Raw genomic sequence first — 19713 nt, 5'->3', positions numbered from 1 at the left:
GGGTCGCACTAAACAATAGGTTCAAACCCAGATCAGCTTTGTCCTGTTCCTCCTCTGTTGATTCAGGAGTTAACCTGGTCGTTGCCATGGACCTAGTGACAACTCCCAGCGGAAATAATGATAGGTCCTTCCTATGAGCCTCAATCACGTAATCCTCTCCCTAGGTATTTTCTATCACCAGAGGTTCTTTCTTGATTCCTTCGCAGCTTAGGTCATTTCCTATCAGTAGGTCAGCAGACTTAATAGGAAATCCTTCATCTGATATACCGACAGTCGCATATCCTTTATAGCAATTCAGGTCTAGGTATATCCTATGGAGGGGAACTCTAGAAACGGCTCCTCCATAAGCCTCCAGAAGTGCATCTATCTTCGTATAAGTGCGGTCAGACAAAGAGAGGATTCCCTTTTTTAACAATGTCAAGTAACTCCCCGTATCCCTATAGGTTTTAACAGGCACCACTTGGCACTCGTCAATACCAGCTTTTCCTTTTGAAAAATATGGGCTCATTGCCTTTTCAATTTCTTGCCCCGAGATGGCCCTCGTCTCTGGTCATCTCAGTGAAGCAGTCTTCGGTCCTGCCGGCTCTAGATCCGCCTGTAAACATCCCTGCGTGTGGGCTACTGAAGACACCATCTGCACAGGAGCACCTTCTCGATACTTATATTTCCTATCCCTTTCCAGCTGATAACATTGGTTTCTCACATGACCTCTCTTTTGGCAATATGAACAGGACAAATTCTTCCTGACTTTATACACCTCCTGGTTCTGTCGTGGTTGAAACCGGTCACCATTGCATGGCTTATCCAGGGTTCGAGAGGTCACTGCTTCTGAAGGAAACTTTTGGCGAGGTTCTGTTCTTGACTTAACTGGTCGAACCTTCTGGCCCAATTTTACTGCTTCTTCTCTGGATGTTCTATCACGGATCAGCTGGCTGGAGATCTCGTAGCGATCGGCCAGTGCAGCGGTCTCCATCACATCAGGTGTTGGACGGTCGATCAGGAACTTCCGCAAATCTCCAGATATAGAATTATAGAAGTCCTCTTGTAGTATTAATTGGGTTAGGCTGCTTACGGTGTTGCTTTGTGAGGCTCTTTGCCACCTCTCGAAAGCTACCTTCTTCTGCCTGGCGAAGTCCACCCAAGTTTGCCCTGGTAACCTTTGCAGAGTACGGAAGGCTTGCTGGTAGCTCAAAGGGAGTAGATCATAGGTCTCCAGTATGACCTTTTTGACGGAGTCATATTGTATGTACTTTTCGTAAGGCAAAGCCGCGGTACATTCTCGAGCTTTACCAGTCAGCGTCGTATGCAACAAGACAGCCCAGAAGTTTTGGGGCCACCGCATAGCTCGAGCCTGATTTTCGAACGTATCGAAGTACGTGTCCAGATCAGACTCGCAAAACTTGGGCACCAAAGATGCTGCTTTATGAATGTCGAAAATATTTCTGGGGGCCTCGGGCCTCACAACTCCTTCCCTTTGCCGCTGACGTTCGTAGAGTATGGTGTCCCTCTCGAACTCTTCTGCATTCAGCCTCCTTTGGGCTTCTATTTGGGCCATTTGTAAAGTAATAAGGCGCTCCATTCTTTCGAACTGGCTCTGTGATATGGGCCCAATCGGTAGCGGAGGAGTTGGAGGATACAAGTTTTCCCGTCTTTCCTTGGGTCGAGCACCTGCGTTGGGTGCTTCTTGTGAACCAGGGTCGGAAACTGGGCGATTAGATGCCCCAATTTCAGGCACCTCTCCCAGAGATGTCCGCTCACCAGCAGCTCCCTTTGATTCTGGCTCAGCCACATCACCAGAGGGTAGGGAAGTTGGAAGGCCACCAAGATCAAGTCCTTGTGCTCCAAACGGTCGGTCCAAGTGTTCAAATTGAGATATTAGACTTGCCTCATCAGTATCGTCAATGTCATCCACCTCCCCTTGTTCCGGAAACAGCATGTTGCTCAAAATAGATCGAGTGGTCTCGGCGGTGTAATATTTGTTATACTTCACTCCTAGGCGTACGGCAATTTGCCAGCACTTCTGAAGTTTTAAAGACTTCAAATCTTCCAAGGTTAACTCACATATTAACTGTTGTATTTGAGCCTCCATAGTTAATTTTATGGGTACCTGAACAGCAGCTCACTTTCATGGGATTGGCACTTACTTCCTAGGGCTGATATTTCCTCCAGCCCCTTGGATCAGAGAGCGACTCCCGGACAGGCCCCCACTTTGTTACGAACATAGTCAGTTGGTCTCTGGGTTATAGAGCTTTTCGTAACAAAAACTTAGTACGTCTAGGTACTCACTTCAGAGGAAAAGGAATTTTCTTAGTTTCTATTTAATTTATTAATAATCATAATAATCACTTAAATTCACCTTCTCATATTTTGCACTATGAGTAGAATACTTTTACCATTCCTCATTAAAACAACACAGTACTGGGTTTAGTATTTACAAATGGCTCTGAGCGAGTCATTAAATATTAGTATAGGCACATGCACAGGCGTTGCCTAAAAACTCTTACGATATGGTTCACTTTACAATAAGTCCTCATACACTACAGAGGCTTGCTCACTTGGCTTCACTTTCTCTAAGAGCTTCTCAACCGCCTTCTCCAACCGAGATAAGTCTTAGCAGTAAGCTCCCGAAAATTCCTGGGATTTTCTATGGAGGCGAATGGTGGTTTAGAGGTGGATACTTCCCTCGACCCTTCCTGGTCCAAAGGAAGGTATGAACTGAACTCTGTGAGGCTTTACCAGCCCACTTTGTCTCGGTCGGAACAGGGGTTGAGCAGCTCAAAACACCTACTGGTGCTTGGCCAGGTCACCAGCAGTTGACACTAATTAAACGACCTACCTAAATACAAAGCTAAGTAATACGACCAGATAATATTATAAAGTCGAGTAAATCCATTTTAGCTACTAATGGAATTACTCCTGAATATAATATTAAATGAAATAGCAAAAATAACATGTAAAAGTATACCATTGTGATAAGAAACAGTACTTAAAATGAACAAAAGGGTGTAACACCTGTCCAGGAGCCTGGGAGCTGGATCACCAGTAATGTGACGCTTCATGAGTGACCTGTCCAGGAACCTGGCAGCTGGATCACCAGTGATGTGACGCTTCATGAGTGACCTGTCCAGGAGATTGACAGCTGGATCACCAGTGATGTGACGCTTCATGACTGACCTGTCCAGGAGCCTGGGAACTGGATCACCGGCGGAACACGTTTGTGACACTAATGCAGGACTGTGTCCTGTGTACATATTCTTATGTACATATTCTTACGTGTTATTGTGAATAGGTGTCATGTTATTGTATGTTGATGATTGTCATGTGTACATGCTATTTTGTAAGAATGAATGTATGGTTCACGTAATGTGTATGAGTGTCACATATTGCTTATGAGCGTCGCAAATTGTGTGTGTAGATGAATGGTTCACAGAACCGACACGTTGATAAATTAGACACATGTGCAACTCTTGGGTATCTTTATTGAGGAAACGTTTCGCCACACTGTGGCTTCATCAGTCCATACAAAGGAGAAACTTGGAGAACAGGAGGAGAATGAGGTAATCAGTCCCTCAGCCTTGAGTCGATGTGGTCAGTCCATCAATCTATTAAAGATTGATGGACTGACCATATTGTGTATGAAGCCACAGTGTGGCGATGTACTGTCAAATTGTGTGTGATTACATGTTATTGTGCATTGATGACTGTCAAATATTATGTATGAGCGTCACATATTGTGCATGAACGTACATATTATTGTGCATTGATGACTGTCAAATATTATGTATGAGTGTCACATATTGTGTATGAACGTACATATTATTGTGCATTGATGAGTGTCAAACGCGAATCACTAAATCTCCTCCATAAAAACTGTAGAAAATTTTTAATAATCTCTGTTTCTCGTGTTTCGTAAATGAGTTTGAAGGTCACAGATGGAATCACTGGCAAATGTATACATGTATACATACAAGAACGTACTTTAAGATGTATGCAATTGTATATTATATATATATGAAGGTGTGTGGTGACCCGTCACTGTTTGCTGAAGGTGTGTGGTGACCCGTCACTGTCTGCTGAAGGTGTGTGGTGACACGTCACTGTCTGCTGAATGTGTGTGGTGAACCGTCAGTGTCTGCTGAAGGTGTGTGATGACCCGTCACCCTCTGCTGGTGTGTGGTGACCCGTCACTTTGCTGAAGGTGTGTGGTGACCCGTCACTGTCTGCTAAAGGTGTGTGGTGACCCGTCATTTTCTGCTGAAGGTGTGTGGTGGCCCGTCACTTTCTGCTGAAGGTGTGTGGTGACCCGTCAGTGTCTGCTGAAGGTGTGGTGACCCCTCACTGTCTGCTGAAGGTGTGTGGTGACCCGTCAGTGTCTGCTGAAGGTGTGTGGTGACCTCTCACTGTCTGCTGATGGTGTGTGGTGACCCGTCAGTGTCTGCTGAAGGTGTGGTGACCCCTCACTGTCTGCTGAAGGTGTGTGGTGACCCGTCAGTGTCTGCTGAAGGAGTGTCTGTGTTTGTACACGTTATGTACATGTGTATGTGTTGCTTTGTTCGTGCGTCTGTTTCGTTCAGTGTGTGTAAGATGTATATGTGGAAATACAGAATTGAGCGTATGGAAGAGTGTGTTTGTGAACCTCTGTGTACCATAACGAGGGAAGAGTGTGCTTGTGAACCTTAGTGTACCATGACGAGGGAAGAGTGTGCTTGTGAACCTTTGTGTACCACGACGAGGGAAGAGTGTACTTGTGAACCTTAGTGTACCATGACGAGGGAAGAGTGTGCTGGTGAACCATTGTGTACCATGACGAGGGGAAAAAAGTAACTGATAACAGTTAATTATAGTTATCATGCAGGGAACACTATGGGACGGTTGGACTTTTTTTTTTTTTTGCCTTCGTACGATTTCATTGGAATTTTTATCACAGACTCTAGGCATGTCATAGTATATTAAATAAAAGTTACATCAAAATCGTCCAATAAATAAACATAAAAAAGTGCGAAGTTGGACGTGGCAATAATTGTTACACCAAAGTGGAGTTCTTGATATTGACGTTACATATGATGGAACTTGACACACAAGGGACCATCATTCAAATTATGGCATTGGTGCCACAATTGATGCTGTGACCAAATTGGTAGTTGACTATCAAATAATGTGCAAGCATTTCAGCATATACCATCCTACTAGTTGCAGCATTCAGTGTCTCGTACCAACTGGGTTTTTCCAACACTACATACTTACACTCAGTACAGTTTGTACTAACAAGTGTCTCTAGGTGATGGTGATCAAATGTAAAAGTGACTTTATTACTAAAACATTCTTAACAAAACACACACTTCATAATAACCTCAAAATTACAACGTTCCATCAATACCATATGCTTTTCTTCTATAACAGGATTTAATTGCTGCAATAAGGACACTCACCATGTAGCACTTGATATATCATGTACAATAGCACTTTCAACAAATATTTCACCGTTTCCAGCTGTAGACAGTAAATGTACTGGGGTTAGCTGAGCTGGTGACGGCTGAGACGGGGTCAGCTGAACTGTAGTCAGCTGAGATGGTGACAGCTGAGCTGGGGACAGTGGTGGCCACATCTGGGGTGGCCATGTCTAGAGTGGCCACATCTGGGGTGGCCATGTCTAGAGTGGCCACGTCTGGGGTGCTCGCAGAAAATATGGTTATTTGTGGCGAGGTTGTCACATATGTAACCACAGGTGTGGTCAAGACAGATGTATATATGGGTGAAGGCGTGGTCACTGTGGCCACAATGGTGGTGGTGATGGCCACATTATTATTATTATAATCAAGGGGGAAGCGCTAAACCCGTAGGATTATACAGCGCCCAGGGTGGGATGTGGAAGGCATTCAGGCTTAATTCGGGGAACTGGAGCACAGATCCAATTTCCTAAATCAAGAGCCCCTCACCAACATCAAGGAACCTTCCTTGAGGGTGGCCACGGTGATGCTGCCAGCATCTGGGGTGGCCACGGTGATGCTGCCAGCATCTGGGGTGGCCATCGAGGTGCTGGCTACACAGGTCATCTTACACTTTGCTTTACTTGTTCAACAATTCACTGGGTTTCAGAAACATCAGTTATTTCCCCAGCAGTAAACAACGTGTTGGTCTTGACAAGTGTTGTGATGGCAGCCACGAGTCATGTTCTACCTGCTACTGCCTTCATTTCTTTAGCTTTTTTCATCATTTCTAATCGCTTCCGGCGGATCGTATGCGAATACTGTTTCTTCGGGCTACGCATTATGTATGAAATTTGCACAATATATGGCAAAATTACGGGTCACTAGGGTCTGCTGCGGTCACTCAGAGCGACATACCTCCTCCTCCTGTCGACTGTTAGTCAGCACTGAGACTCGTGTGGTTGAAGCAGCTCAAACTGCAGCCACTCACAGAGTTACCAATTTGTATTTTGTAGCATTTGACACTAAAATATGAACAAAAAATGACGAGAAATGTCTAAAAATAACAACAAATGTATTACTGTTATGGTATACGTCACAACAATTACGCATTTACCTCATTTATTATAATTACGGTAACTTTTTTAGAGGATTATCGTACAGAGACGAGACATACACCAAAATATTACCAGATTCTTCAGCTCTTTCTCGGTAACATTAACTCATTTTTCAATTCTTTTCGTATTTTCCGTTTAATTCAGCGCTTGACGCGTCACGCGCCGCTAACGTTCACACAACAACACTAATCTACGCACCTAAATACCTTCATAAATGTACTTACACAACTAAATAATTAATCAAGCTAATAATTAACATAAGTAAAATATTAAATATAAATATATGTTCCAGATTTTCACTAGTGGCCAGTTCTTGGTGGACGAACTGTGATAGAGATCTCTCATGTCTCAGGTAGTCGACGTTCGAGTCTGTCCAGGAGGATGTTATTACAGAGCGCAGATTATCTGCGTGTCCTCCTCTGTAATAACATCTACCTTCGTATACTGATATTAATACACTTGTGTAGTAATATCATATATGGACAGTGCTTCAAGGCTGGCTGAAACTGCTGACCTCAGGGAAGTGGTGTAGGGTGAATACCTGGATCCACGTACCTGGGGTGGGACTGCTGACCTCAGGGAAGTGGTGAAGGGTGAATACCTGGAACCACGGACCTGGGGTGGGACTTGCTGACCTCAGGGAAGTGGTGAAGGGTGAATACCTGGATCTACGGACCTCCACGGACCTGGGGTGGGACTTGCTGACCTCAGGGAAGTGGTGAAGGGTGGAATACCTGGATCCACGGACCTGGGGTGGGACTGCTGACCTCAGGGAAGTGGTGAAGGGTGAATACCTGGATCCACGGACCTAGGGTGGGACTTGCTGACCTCAGGGAAGTGGTGAAGGGTGAATACCTGGATCCACGGACCTGGGGTGGGACTGCTGACCTCAGGGAAGTGGTGAAGGGTGAATACCTGGATCCACGTACCTGGGGTGGGACTGCTGACCTCAGGGAAGTGGTGAAGGGTGAATACCTGGATCCACGGACCTGGGGTGGGACTTGCTGACCTCAGGGAAGTGGTGAATACCTGGGTGGGGTGGGATACCTGGAAGTGGTGAAGGGTGAATACCACGGACCTGGGGTGGGACTTGCTGACCTCAGGGAAGTGGTGAAGGGTGAATTCCTGGATCCATGGACCTGGGGTGGGACTTGCTGACCTCAGGGAAGTGGTGACGGGTGAATACCTGGAACCACGGACCTGGGGTGGGACTTGCTGACCTCAGGGAAGTGGTGAAGGGTGAATACCTGGATCCACGGACCTGGGGTGGGACTTGCTGACCTGGTGACGGGTGAATACCTGGATCCACGGACCTGGGGTGGGACTTGCTGACCTCAGGGAAGTGGTGAAGGGTGAATACCTGGATCCACGGACCTGGGGTGGGACTTGCTGACCTCAGGGACGTGGTGAAGGGTGAACACCTGGATCCACGGACCTGCTGACCTCAGGGAAGTGGTGACTGCTGGACCACGGACCTCTGCTGAGGGAAGTGGTGAAGGTGAATACCTGGAACCACGGACCTGGGGTGGGACTTGCTGACCTCAGGAAAGTGGTGACGGGTGAATACCTGGATCCACGGACCTGGGGTGGGACTGGGTGGTGACGGGTGAATACCTGGAACCACGGACCTGGGGTGGGACTTGCTAACCTGGATCCACGGGAAGTGGTGAAGGGTGAATACCTGGATCCACGGACCTGGGGTGGGACTGCTGACCTCAGGGAAGTGATGACAGGTGAATACCTGGAACCACGGATCTGGGGTGGGACTTGCTGACCTCAGGGACGTGGTGACGGGTGAATACCTGGAACCATGGACCTGGGGTGGGACTTGCTGACCTCAGGGAAGTGGTGAAGGGTGTATACCTGGATCCACGGACCTGCGGTGGGACTTGCTGACCTCAGGGAAGTGGTAACGGGTGTATACCTGGAACCACGGGCCTGGAGTGGGACTTGCTGACCACGGACCGGGGGTAGGACTAGGTGAGGCATCACCAGACTTCAAGGGAAGACATCCGGGGGCCCACGGATGAATTCCCGGGGAAGGCTTAGATGCAAAAGTTCGGATAGGAAGTGTAGGGTGGGAAGTGTATGATAGGAAGTGTAGGATGGGAAGTGTAGGATAGGAAGTGTAGGATAGGAAGTGTAGGATAGGAAGTGTAGGATAGGAAGTGGGGAAGGGAGAATATCTGAGGGGACACAGATGGCCTCCTGGACACATGAACCTGGGGAAGACTTAGTGTAGGATGGGAGTGTTGGATAGGAAGTGTAGGATGGAAGTGAGGAAGGGAGAATGTCTGAGGGGACACAGATAGACTCCTGGACACATGAACCTGGGGAAGACTTAGTGTAGGATGGGAAGTGTTGGATAGGAAGTGTAGGATGGGAAGTGAGGAAGGGAGAATGTCTGAGGGGACACAGATGGACTCCTGGACACATGAACCTGGGGAAGACTTAGTGTAGGATGGGAAGTGTAGGATGGGAAGTGTTGGATGGGAAGTGTTGGATAGGAAGTTTAAGATAGGAAGAGTAGGATGGGAAGTGAGGAAGGGAGAATGTCTGAGGGGACACAGATAGACTCCTGGACACATAAACCTAGGGAAGACTTAGTGTAGGATGGGAAGTGTTGGATAGGAAGTGTAGGATGGGAAGTGAGGAAGGGAGAATGTCTGAGGGGACACAGATGGACTCCTGGACACACGAACCTGGGGAAGACTTAGTGTAGGATGGGAAGTGTAGGATTGGGAGAATGAGGGGACACAGTAGGATAGGAACATAGGAACCTGGGGAAAGTGTAGGATAGGAAGTGGATAGGAAGTGTAGGATGGGAAGTGAGGAAGGGAGAATATCTGAGGGGACACAGATAGACTCCTGGACACATGAACCTGGGGAAGACTTAGTGTAGGATGGGAAGTGTAGGATAGGAAGTTTAGAATAGGAAGAGTAGGATAGAAAGTGAAGAAGGGAGAATATCTGAGGGGACACAGATGGACTCCTGGACACATGAACCTGGGGAAGACTTAGGTGCAAGATTACTGAGTGTAGGATAGGAAGTGAAGGATAGGAAGAGGAATATCTGAGGGGACACATGAACCTGGGGAAACCATCAAAAACACAGTAAGTGGACCTTAAAGACGAACTACTTGCCTCCACTTTGCAAGATCTGGTAACTCAGTAACTCTGGCTGACAGTGGTAATATGCTCAGTGTTTCACCTGGATCAATCCCGGCAGGTTTCCTGACACTTGTTGCTCCTGTTCACCTAGTAGTAAGTAGTTATTGCTATCACTTGTTCACCTAGTAGTAAGTAGTTATTGTTATCACTTGTTCACCTAGTAGTAAGTAGTTATTGTTATCACTTGTTCACCTAGTAGTGAGTAGTTATTGTTATCACTTGTTAACCTAGTAGTGAGTAGTTATTGTTATCACTTTTTCACCTAGTAATAAGTAGTTATTGCTATCACATGTTCACCTAGTTATAGTTATTGTTATCACTTGTTCACCTAGTAGTGAGTAGTTATTGTTATCACTTGTTTACCTAGTAGTATGTAGTTATTGTTATCACTTGTTCACCTAGTAGTAAGTTATTGTTATCACTTGTTCACCTAGTAGTAAGTAGTTATTGTTATCACTTGTTCACCTAGCAGTAAGTAGTTATTGCTATCACATGTTCACCTAGTAGTGAGTAGTTATTGTTATCACTTGTTCACCTAGTGTTAAATATTGTTATCACTTGTTCACAGTAACAGAGAAGACCAGTACAGTAACACAGAAGAACGAGTACACTACTACAGAAGACCAGTACAGTAACACAGAAGAACGGGTACACTACTACAGAAGACCAGTACAGTAACACAGAAGAACGAGTACACTACTACAGAAGACCAGTACAGTAACACAGAAGAACGGGTACACTACTACAGAAGACCAGTACAGTAACACAGAAGAACGGGTACAGTAAAACAGAATAACAGTACAGTAACACAGAAGACCAGTACACTATCACAGAAGACCAGTACAGTAACACAGATGAACGGGTACAGTACAGAAGACCAGACCAGTAACACAGAAGACCAGTACAGTAACAGAGAAGACCAGTACAGTAACACAGAAGACCAGTACAGTAACAGAGAAGACCAGTACAGTAACAGAGAAGACCAGTACAGTAACACAGAAGACCAGTACAGTAACACAGAAGACCAGTACAGTAACACAGAAGACCAGTACAGTAACACAGAAGACCAGTACAGTAACAGAGAAGACCAGTACAGTAACAGAGAAGACCAGTACAGTAACAGAGAAGACCAGTACAGTACACAGAAGACTAGACAGTAACAGAGAAGACCAATACGGTAACAGAGAAGACCAGTACAGTAACACAGAAGAACGGGTACAGTACAGTAACAGAGAAGACCAGCATAGTAACAGAGAAGACCAATACGGTAACAGAGAAGACCAGTACAGTAACACAGAAGAACGGGTACAGTACAGTAACAGAGAAGACCAGCATAGTAACAGAGATGACCAGTACAGAACAGTAACACTTGTTCACCTAGTGTTAAGTAGTTATTGTTATCACTTGTTCACCTAGCAGTGAGTAGTTATTGTTATCACATGTTTACCTAGTAGTGAGTAGTTATTGTCATCACATGTTTACCTAGTAGTGAGTAGTTATTGTTATCACTTGTTCACCTAGTGTTAAATAGTTATTGTTATCACTTGTTCACCTAGTAGTTAGAAATTATTGTTATCACTTGTTCACCTAGTGTTAAGTAGTTATTGTTATCACTTGTTCACCTAGTAAGTTATTGTTATCACTTATTCACCTAGTAAGTTATTGTTATCACTTGTTCACCTAGTAGTGAGTAGTTATTATCACTTGTTCACCTAGTGTTAAGTAGTTATTGTTATCACTTGTTCACCTAGTAGTAAGTAGTTGTTATCACTTGTTCACCTAGTAGTAAGTAGTTGTTATCACTTGTTCACCTAGTAGTAAGTAGTTATTGTTATCGCTTGTTCACCTAGTAGTGAGTAGTTATTGTTATCACTTGTTCACCTAGTAGTAAGTAGTTATTGTTATCGCTTGTTCAGATGGATGGATCCCGTCAACAATGTCTGTCAGCTGGTCTGTCATAATTGTATCATGTACTTGTAGTAATGTCAGATTATTATTATAATTATTATTATTGTTTTTTATTTTTTATTAACACATCGTCGGTTCCCCACCAAGGCAGGGTGACCCACCAAGGCAGGGTGACCCACCAAAGCAGGGTGACCCACCAAGGCAGGGTGACCCACCAAGGCAGGGTGACCCACCAAGGCAGGGTGACCCACCAAGGCAGGGTGACCCACCAAGGCAGGGTGACCCACCAAGGCAGGGTGACCCACCAAGGCAGGGTGACCCACCAAGGCAGGGTGACCCACCAAGGCAGGGTGACCCACCAAGGCAGGGTGGCCCGAGAGAGAAAAACTTTCATCAATCACTCCATCACTATCTTGCCAGAGGCGCACTCACACCACAGTTATGAAATTGCAACACTAACACCCCTCCTTCAGAGTGTTGGCTCTGTACTTTACATCTCCAGGACTCAAGTCCGGTCTGCCAGTTTCCCTGAATCCCTTCATAAATGTTACCTTGCTCACACTCAACATACATGTATGCTTGCTAGAAGTCCAAGCATCTCACTCACAAAACCTCCTTTATCCCCTGCCTCCAACACCTCCTAGGCCGACCCCGACCTCGCCACCCCTCCACTATAGATTTATACTCTCTCGAAGCCATTCTACTTCGTTCCATCCTCTCTACATGTTTTGGTAATCCCGCACCTCCTCCTAATTTCCATACTACGGATTCTCTACATTGACCTTAGACATTACATCTCCACTGTCTACAGCCTTCTTGCTGCAACATTCACCACCCATGCTTCACACCCATATAAGAGCATCGGTATAACTATACTCTCATACATTCCCCTCTTTGCTTCCATGGATAATGTTGTTAGTCTCCACAGACTCCTCAATGCACCACTCACATTTTTCCCCTCGTTAATTCTACGATTGAATGACAATAAAAATACAGTAAAAATGTAAGTTAGAAGTATTCCAGGAAGACTTGACCTGGTGACTCAACAAACTTTACCTCCTGATGATACAACTTGGCCACCAAGCTTCCTACCTTCTTTTATATTTTTTTTTCTTGGTAGAGAGGGTTGTTATATTATGCTTTGCTATATTAATAAGATATTAACATAACCGACACGATAGAAAAGTAGACACACATGCAATATAATAATAATAAACTATACAAGATTAGTGTCACAAGTGACATGGTCCTTAGGCAAATAGATAAATTAAATCCTAACAAATTCCCAGACCCTGATGAACTGTACGCAAGGGTTCTAAAGGAATGTAAAGAGGAGCTTAGCAAACCTTTGGCTAATCTTTTCAATATATCACTACAGACTGGCATGGCGCCAGATAAGTGGAAAATGGCAAATGTGATACCTATTTTCAAAGCAGGTGACAGGTCCTTAGCTTCGAACTATAGACCAATAAGCCCAACCTCCATAGTGGGAAAATTTATGGAATCAATAATTGCCGAGGCAGTTCGTAGCCACCTTGAAAAGCAGAAATTAATCAACGAACAAATATCATTGTACCTGTGATGAATATTTTCATGTGCAAAAGTCAGTGTCGTTGGTACGACATTTTTCTGAATCAGAGCCTGAGCAATTTTTTGAAGCATCTGATAATTATGGTGGAACTCTGCAGTGGCCGGTCCAGCACTGTGCTAACTCTGCAGTGGCCGGTCCAGCACTGTGCTAACTCTGCAGTGGCCGGTCCAGCACTGTGCTAACTCTGCAGTGGCCGGTCCAGCACTGTGCTAACTCTGCAGTGGCCGGTCCAGCACTGTGCTAACTCTGCAGTGGCCGGTCCAGCACTGTGCTAACTCTGCAGTGGCCGGTCCAGCACTGTGCTAACTCTGCAGTGGCCGGTCCAGCACTGTGCTAACTCTGCAGTGGCCGGTCCAGCACTGTGCTAACTCTGCAGTGGCCGGTCCAGCACTGTGCTAACTCTGCAGTGGCCGGTCCAGCACTGTGCTAACTCTGCAGTGGCCGGTCCAGCACTGTGCTAACTCTGCAGTGGCCGGTCCAGCACTGTGCTAACTCTGCAGTGGCCGGTCCAGCACTGTGCTAACTCTGCAGTGGCCGGTCCAGCACTGTGCTAACTCTGCAGTGGCCGGTCCAGCACTGTGCTAACTCTGCAGTGGCCGGTCCAGCACTGTGCTAACTCTGCAGTGGCCGGTCCAGCACTGTGCTAACTCTGCAGTGGCCGGTCCAGCACTGTGCTAACTCTGCAGTGGCCGGTCCAGCACTGTGCTAACTCTGCAGTGGCCGGTCCAGCACTGTGCTAACTCTGCAGTGGCCGGTCCAGCACTGTGCTAACTCTGCAGTGGCCGGTCCAGCACTGTGCAGTGGCCGGTCCAGCACTGTGCTAACTCTGCAGTGGCCGGTCCAGCACTGTGCTAACTCTGCAGTGGCCGGTCCAGCACTGTGCTAACTCTGCAGTGGCCGGTCCAGCACTGTGCTAACACTGCAGTGGCCGGTCCAGCACTGTGCTAACTCTGCAGTGGCCGGTCCAGCACTGTGCTGCATTTGTTCAAACAACGGTGTATAGTAAAGTACAATAATTCACTTATAGCCAAGTTAAAAGTGACTTCTCTAATTACGACATTGTGAAGGCTACTGTGCTTAGTGCGTATTAATGTATCCCGGCAAATACAGACGAGAATTAAGACTGAACACTCGTCAATCTGGGTAATCGTGTCAATTGTATTAGGATCAAGTCAAAAACCTTAACCAAGTGGTGAAAGACAGCTGGAGTCTGAAATATTAGTTACTTAGTGTACTTAATTTTGTTAGACAACTTTCTTTTATCGTAGATGGGAATACCGCGAACTATTCAACGTGACCATGGTACTAATTTTACTGCCAGTTTTACAAGAGACTTTAAGTCACTTAGACATTAAGCAATCCTTCTTAGCAGCTTATTATTCTCAATCAAACATGGCACCTGAGACATTCCATTAAACTATTAAAATAATTATGCAAACTTATAGCTGCATTTTCTCATTTGACCGAGAAGAGTTTTACCATTTCATTCAATTCACTGTAAGAGAGAACGTGCAGGAGTCTTCTGGGTACACTAGTTTCTAGCTGATGATTGGCCTTATGTAAGAGGGTCTCAGAAAGTGCTCAAAAAATCTGGCTGGGAGATGAATAATTCTCCACAGAATTCCAAGGCCAGACTGCATCTAGTACATCAGTTAGCTAAGGATAAGTTTAAGGAAGCTCAAGACAACATAAAACAGAGGAATGACAAGGCATTTAAACTTTTTCTGATCACATTTTGAGAGTAAGGTTTACTGACACTATGCGGGTAGAGAAAAAATAAAATCTTAAGTATACACAAGTAACCCGCACATAGAAAGATACTTACGATAACATTTTAACTTCTTGGCAAGCTTAAGTTTTTTTAACAACCTTACGCCCCAGTGATGTCAGTCCTCTGTTCCTACACATCATGACGATGAACCTGACGCCTTGCAAGAAGTCAGTGGAGAACAATAAGACTGCATAGCTCAGATCAACTTAAAGAACCCACGTCCCCTTATGCTCGGACTCACGGAAGCACAAATGGCTGATGTCACTATCATTCTGCCGTTTTGTCCCTACATATTTTGGATGTACCTAAAGTATTCAATCTTGTATTTCAAGACATAGATGTGCGTACATCTGAACCTGTTAAATTCTCTCCCTAGAGAGTTAATCCAAGAAGCAGAGATTATTGCCAAAGATTAATTTCCTACTGGAGCAAAGGTTATTAGTAGAATCTTGAAGTCCTTGGGACTTACCCGACATCCATACAAAGAAACCAGATAGCGGATTTTGGATGTATACTGACTACAGGAAGGTGAATCAAATAACATTGCCAGATGCTTACCCATTGTACCATATGGACGATGGCTTACACCTCGTGGATAAAGTCTCCAAATTAGACTTCATCAAGAGCCAAAAATTCTCTGCCTTAATAATTCCAGTAGAGTATTACCAATATGCCGTAACCCACCTTGGCATGCGGAAAATGTTCCAAAAATTGATCCGTCTGGCCATAAAAGGACTAGCAGGCACTCGGACATACCTGAATAATATAGTCGTAGTTTGATACCATGGACGAGCATATTTCCCAACATAGATCATTTTTGATAGGTTCAGGCAGTGTACTCTATGAATGAAGATTGAGACACTTATGTAACATTTGGGAATCTTTATTCAGGAAACGTTTCGCCACACAGTAGCTTCATCAGTCCAATACAAAGCAGAAGGTGTAAGGAGAGGAGGAGTTTGAGGTAATCAGTCCCTCAGCCTGGATTCGATGTGTTCAGTCCATCAATCTTGTAGAATGTACCTTCTGCTTTGTATTGGGCTGATGAAGCCACTGTGTGGCGAAACGTTTCCTGAATAAAGATTCCCATATTTTGCATAAGTGTCTCAATCTTCAACTTGTCGGTTTTTCAAACTATTCATCACACATACTCTATGAATGTTAATATCATCCTAAGGTTACATTCCAATCACCTTTTAAGGCCACATAGTGGGAGAGGGGAAAGTAATAATTAAGACAGTTAATATTATAGTCACTCAGAATTATCTAGGCTTCCAGGATAAAAAAAAAATCCATTTATAGATTTCTAGGAAGGTTAGGCTTCTGGCCATCAAGAATTTTCTAGACCTCATGGCTAAAAAAATATTAAAACAATTCTATGAAGAGTAGGCTTTATCGCAAATACTACCCAAATTTTTCAACATTGTGGTCTGTTTAACCACCCTTACCAGTAAGAACGTTCCGTTTAAGTGATGAGCTAAGGGGCGAGAGTCCTTTAGAAAGACAAAAAGGTAGCTGGGCACAGTTCCTGTACTGTTATCACCAGATTAATCAAGTCCATCTTTAATGCAGGTGGATGCCTGTGACCAGGGAATTGTCACAGCTTTATCAAGCCTTTGGGAAGTTCTCCATCCTGTCTTCTATATTTAGGCCAAATTAAAGCAACACCAAAGGGCCTACTCCAATAATGTTAACACTAGAGCATTTCAACATACCTGTCATCCTCTGACATTACTGAGCTCCATGAGGAATAAAAACACTCGTCTCATGTGCTGTGCCTTAAGACTTCAACCCTACACTACCACGATCAATCAGATCTCGTGAGAGGCCAACACGCAGGCAGACTCACTCTCCAGGGATTGCCAGATTACTTAAGCTATACTTATTACATATGTTTATCTATTGTATATCTGGTTAGTGATGGGTAGCTTTCAGCACTTATTTCTTCCCTGTATTGTGTTGTTTTTATACTTTCAAGCTTGGTACAACACACATTAAGCTTTTGTAATGAGGAAGCAATAGCTACAATTTCCAAGTGTCTAGGATCTTTGTTAACCCTATCATCTACTGTCTTTCCCTGGAGCTGAGACTTAGTCTTTAAAATAAGATATTTGCCAAAGGTGCTTAAATAAATTTTATTATCATGTCGAACACTACCAGCTGGGTAAAATGGTATGAGATCAATGGCAGTCCTATTAGCCATTTTATTTTGTTCTTTTTCCATGGTGCCATGCTACCCATCTATGGGATGCTATAACCCCCACTCATAAGAGTGCTCTGGGGGCTTAGGGTGGCGTTATAATTTGTTTGGAGATCATCGAACACTCACGTCTTGTCTTGTCTTGCAAACAAGCCAAAATGGCAGTTAGGTCGGAGTAGCTGCTGAGAGCCCGTGGCTGTTTTGCTTCGCTGTCAGGCTTATACGTCACCCATTTGTGTGAAATGAACTAGCTTTGCTCTCACCCATTAATAGTTTATTGTTTTTTTTGTACTTCGTACATATTGTAAATATTGTTGAACGTAATATATGGGTAAACATAAAGTACCTTTTCTGTTTGCCTTTTACCCTATTTTCCTGAGGACTGTTCCTTGTCTGGAGTCTGTTTACGGCCAGGTACAACAGACCTTTCTTCGTGTACTAGTGTTCATTATATCTTGCTTAATATTGGTAAGTACTGTAAAACTTCTAAATACATTAAAGATGAAAGGAAATAAGTAACGCTACTACAGATCCCTTTTAAAAAGACAATACAATTAGGTCAAGACAGTCATTTCCACCTTCAAGAAAAGCTACTAGTTAACCATCTCCTCTACCTGGGTATTCAGATTCTTGAGACTGTATAGAAAAAATTACTTCCATCGTAATAAGATCTTGAAGTCACGTTACGGTAACAATATAACGCTTTTATTCAGTGATACTGAGTCCCACTTTTTTTCTTTGAAATGTAGGGATTTATAAAATGTTGAAGATAAATCTGTTAGTTAAATAAACTTCTCAACTTTTCCTGCGGGATTATTCATAGTATAAAGCAAGTAGAAAGAGTGAGCAGGTAGTGTTGAAGTCAGAGATGGGAACTAAGAATATTAACAAGCTCATACCACTAGAACCTAATGATTTTACATACTAAAGAAGGATTTGTCTCAAATATGTGAAATGGAAAAAGGGAAATGGAGAATTATTTAGTATTTTTACTTAATGAAATTCCTATAACAATACTATTTACTTTTCATTTACCACATAATTATGTAGAATCCATATTTTGTAATGTTTAATAAATATGAAGAAATTCTAACGATGTATTTAACCTTGTTCATTACTATGGTGAGTCATTTATTGTGCAAAAACAATAAGAATAATGCTGGAAGGCAGTTGAAGATACAAAGTCAAAATACCAACATCACGCCCATATGTTGCAATTTCCAGCGTAAAGAGGGAGACTATGTTTACGTTCTGCTGTAACATACTGTAAGATTTGAATATATAACGTTTATGTACCTAGAGAAGAGAGGAGTGCAGAGGATGGAAAGAGATTTTGGGAGATGCTAAGTGAGTGTTTACGAAGTTTTGAACTAAACGAAAGAGTAATAGTGATAGCGAACATGAGTGCTAAAGTGGGAGAAACGTTTATAGAGGGTGTGGCAGGAAAGTTTGGGGTGTCCGGTGTAAATGATAATGGGAGCCTTTGAATTAAAGAACTAGTCCTGAACCGTTATACATAGTGATATTTTTATAGAGTATTAAAAATAAAAAATCTAAAATTAGTAACAAGAAGATAATTAAGGAATTAAAAAATGATGGTGTAGTGAAGCGCCAGCTGCGACACAGCTGGCTGGGCCGATTGACTCAGCTGGGTGACCTAATATGATGGTCACTCCGACTGCAGCGCCAGAATATATTGGACAGCAGATGGCAAGACCGCCGGCTGTACCTGGGCAAGGAACCATAGTGGCAGATCCGGCACAAACATCACTGGAAAAGAAACCATACTATTTCTTCGCTGACTCTACCCTCACTGACCTTTTCACCTTTTTTCAATACCACTACTATCTTCTTACTGAAATCTCCCTCTCTGTTGCACTACGTCTACTACTACTACTACTACTACTACTACTACTACTACTACTATTACTTCGAATTCTACTATTAATACTTCTGTGTAAATGTTGGTAGAATTACCGACAACATGTAAAGTAAAAAGACACAAGTGCAACTAATGTGACATTTTATTGTGGCAACGTTTCGCTCTCCAGGAGCTTTGTCAAGCCGTTTCGCTCCTGTCACATTAGTTGCACTTGTGTCCTTTTACTTTACACTAATACTTCTATTATTACATCTACTACTGTTTCTTTGTTAACATTCTGATCCTTGTATCATTACCACAACAGTTTTCATATTGTTCCCTCTACTACTATAACACTACTACTACTACTACTACTACTACTACTACTACTACTACTACTACTACTACTACTACTACTACCACCACCACCACCACCACCACAAGCACTATTGGTAATACCACCACTACTACCATCACAACTTTTATTACTACAATAACATTCCTTCCTCTCGTTCTATCACTCTCGTTCTCACCATCTTCTAGTATATACTAGTCTGGCTCCCTTCCTTTCCCACTTGTGTGTCACTAGTTAATTGTCCGAGTGAAAATGAAAATTTGAATTTTGTCTTCTGTATGCAGACCATACCGCGGGCGGGTGCTATGGTTT

General features: G+C 43.8%; 1 long non-coding RNA gene across 1 annotated transcript in view; it reads right to left on the bottom strand.

Annotated features, from left to right (window-relative positions):
* Positions 1-6369, bottom strand: part of LOC138851467 (uncharacterized) — a 28506-nt gene extending 22137 nt beyond the window's left edge. The window contains exon 1 of the long non-coding RNA XR_011391224.1: positions 5430-6369. This is a non-coding gene — a long non-coding RNA (uncharacterized lncRNA). The remainder of the gene's footprint in view (positions 1-5429) is intronic.
* Positions 6370-19713: the final 13344 nt, after the last annotated feature.

The sequence above is a fragment of the Cherax quadricarinatus genome, unplaced genomic scaffold (genome assembly GCF_038502225.1).
Source record: "Cherax quadricarinatus isolate ZL_2023a unplaced genomic scaffold, ASM3850222v1 Contig692, whole genome shotgun sequence".
Classification (NCBI taxonomy): domain Eukaryota; kingdom Metazoa; phylum Arthropoda; class Malacostraca; order Decapoda; family Parastacidae; genus Cherax; species Cherax quadricarinatus.
Note: the sequence above shows the minus strand (reverse complement) of the source record. Positions and strands in the feature narration are given on the sequence as shown.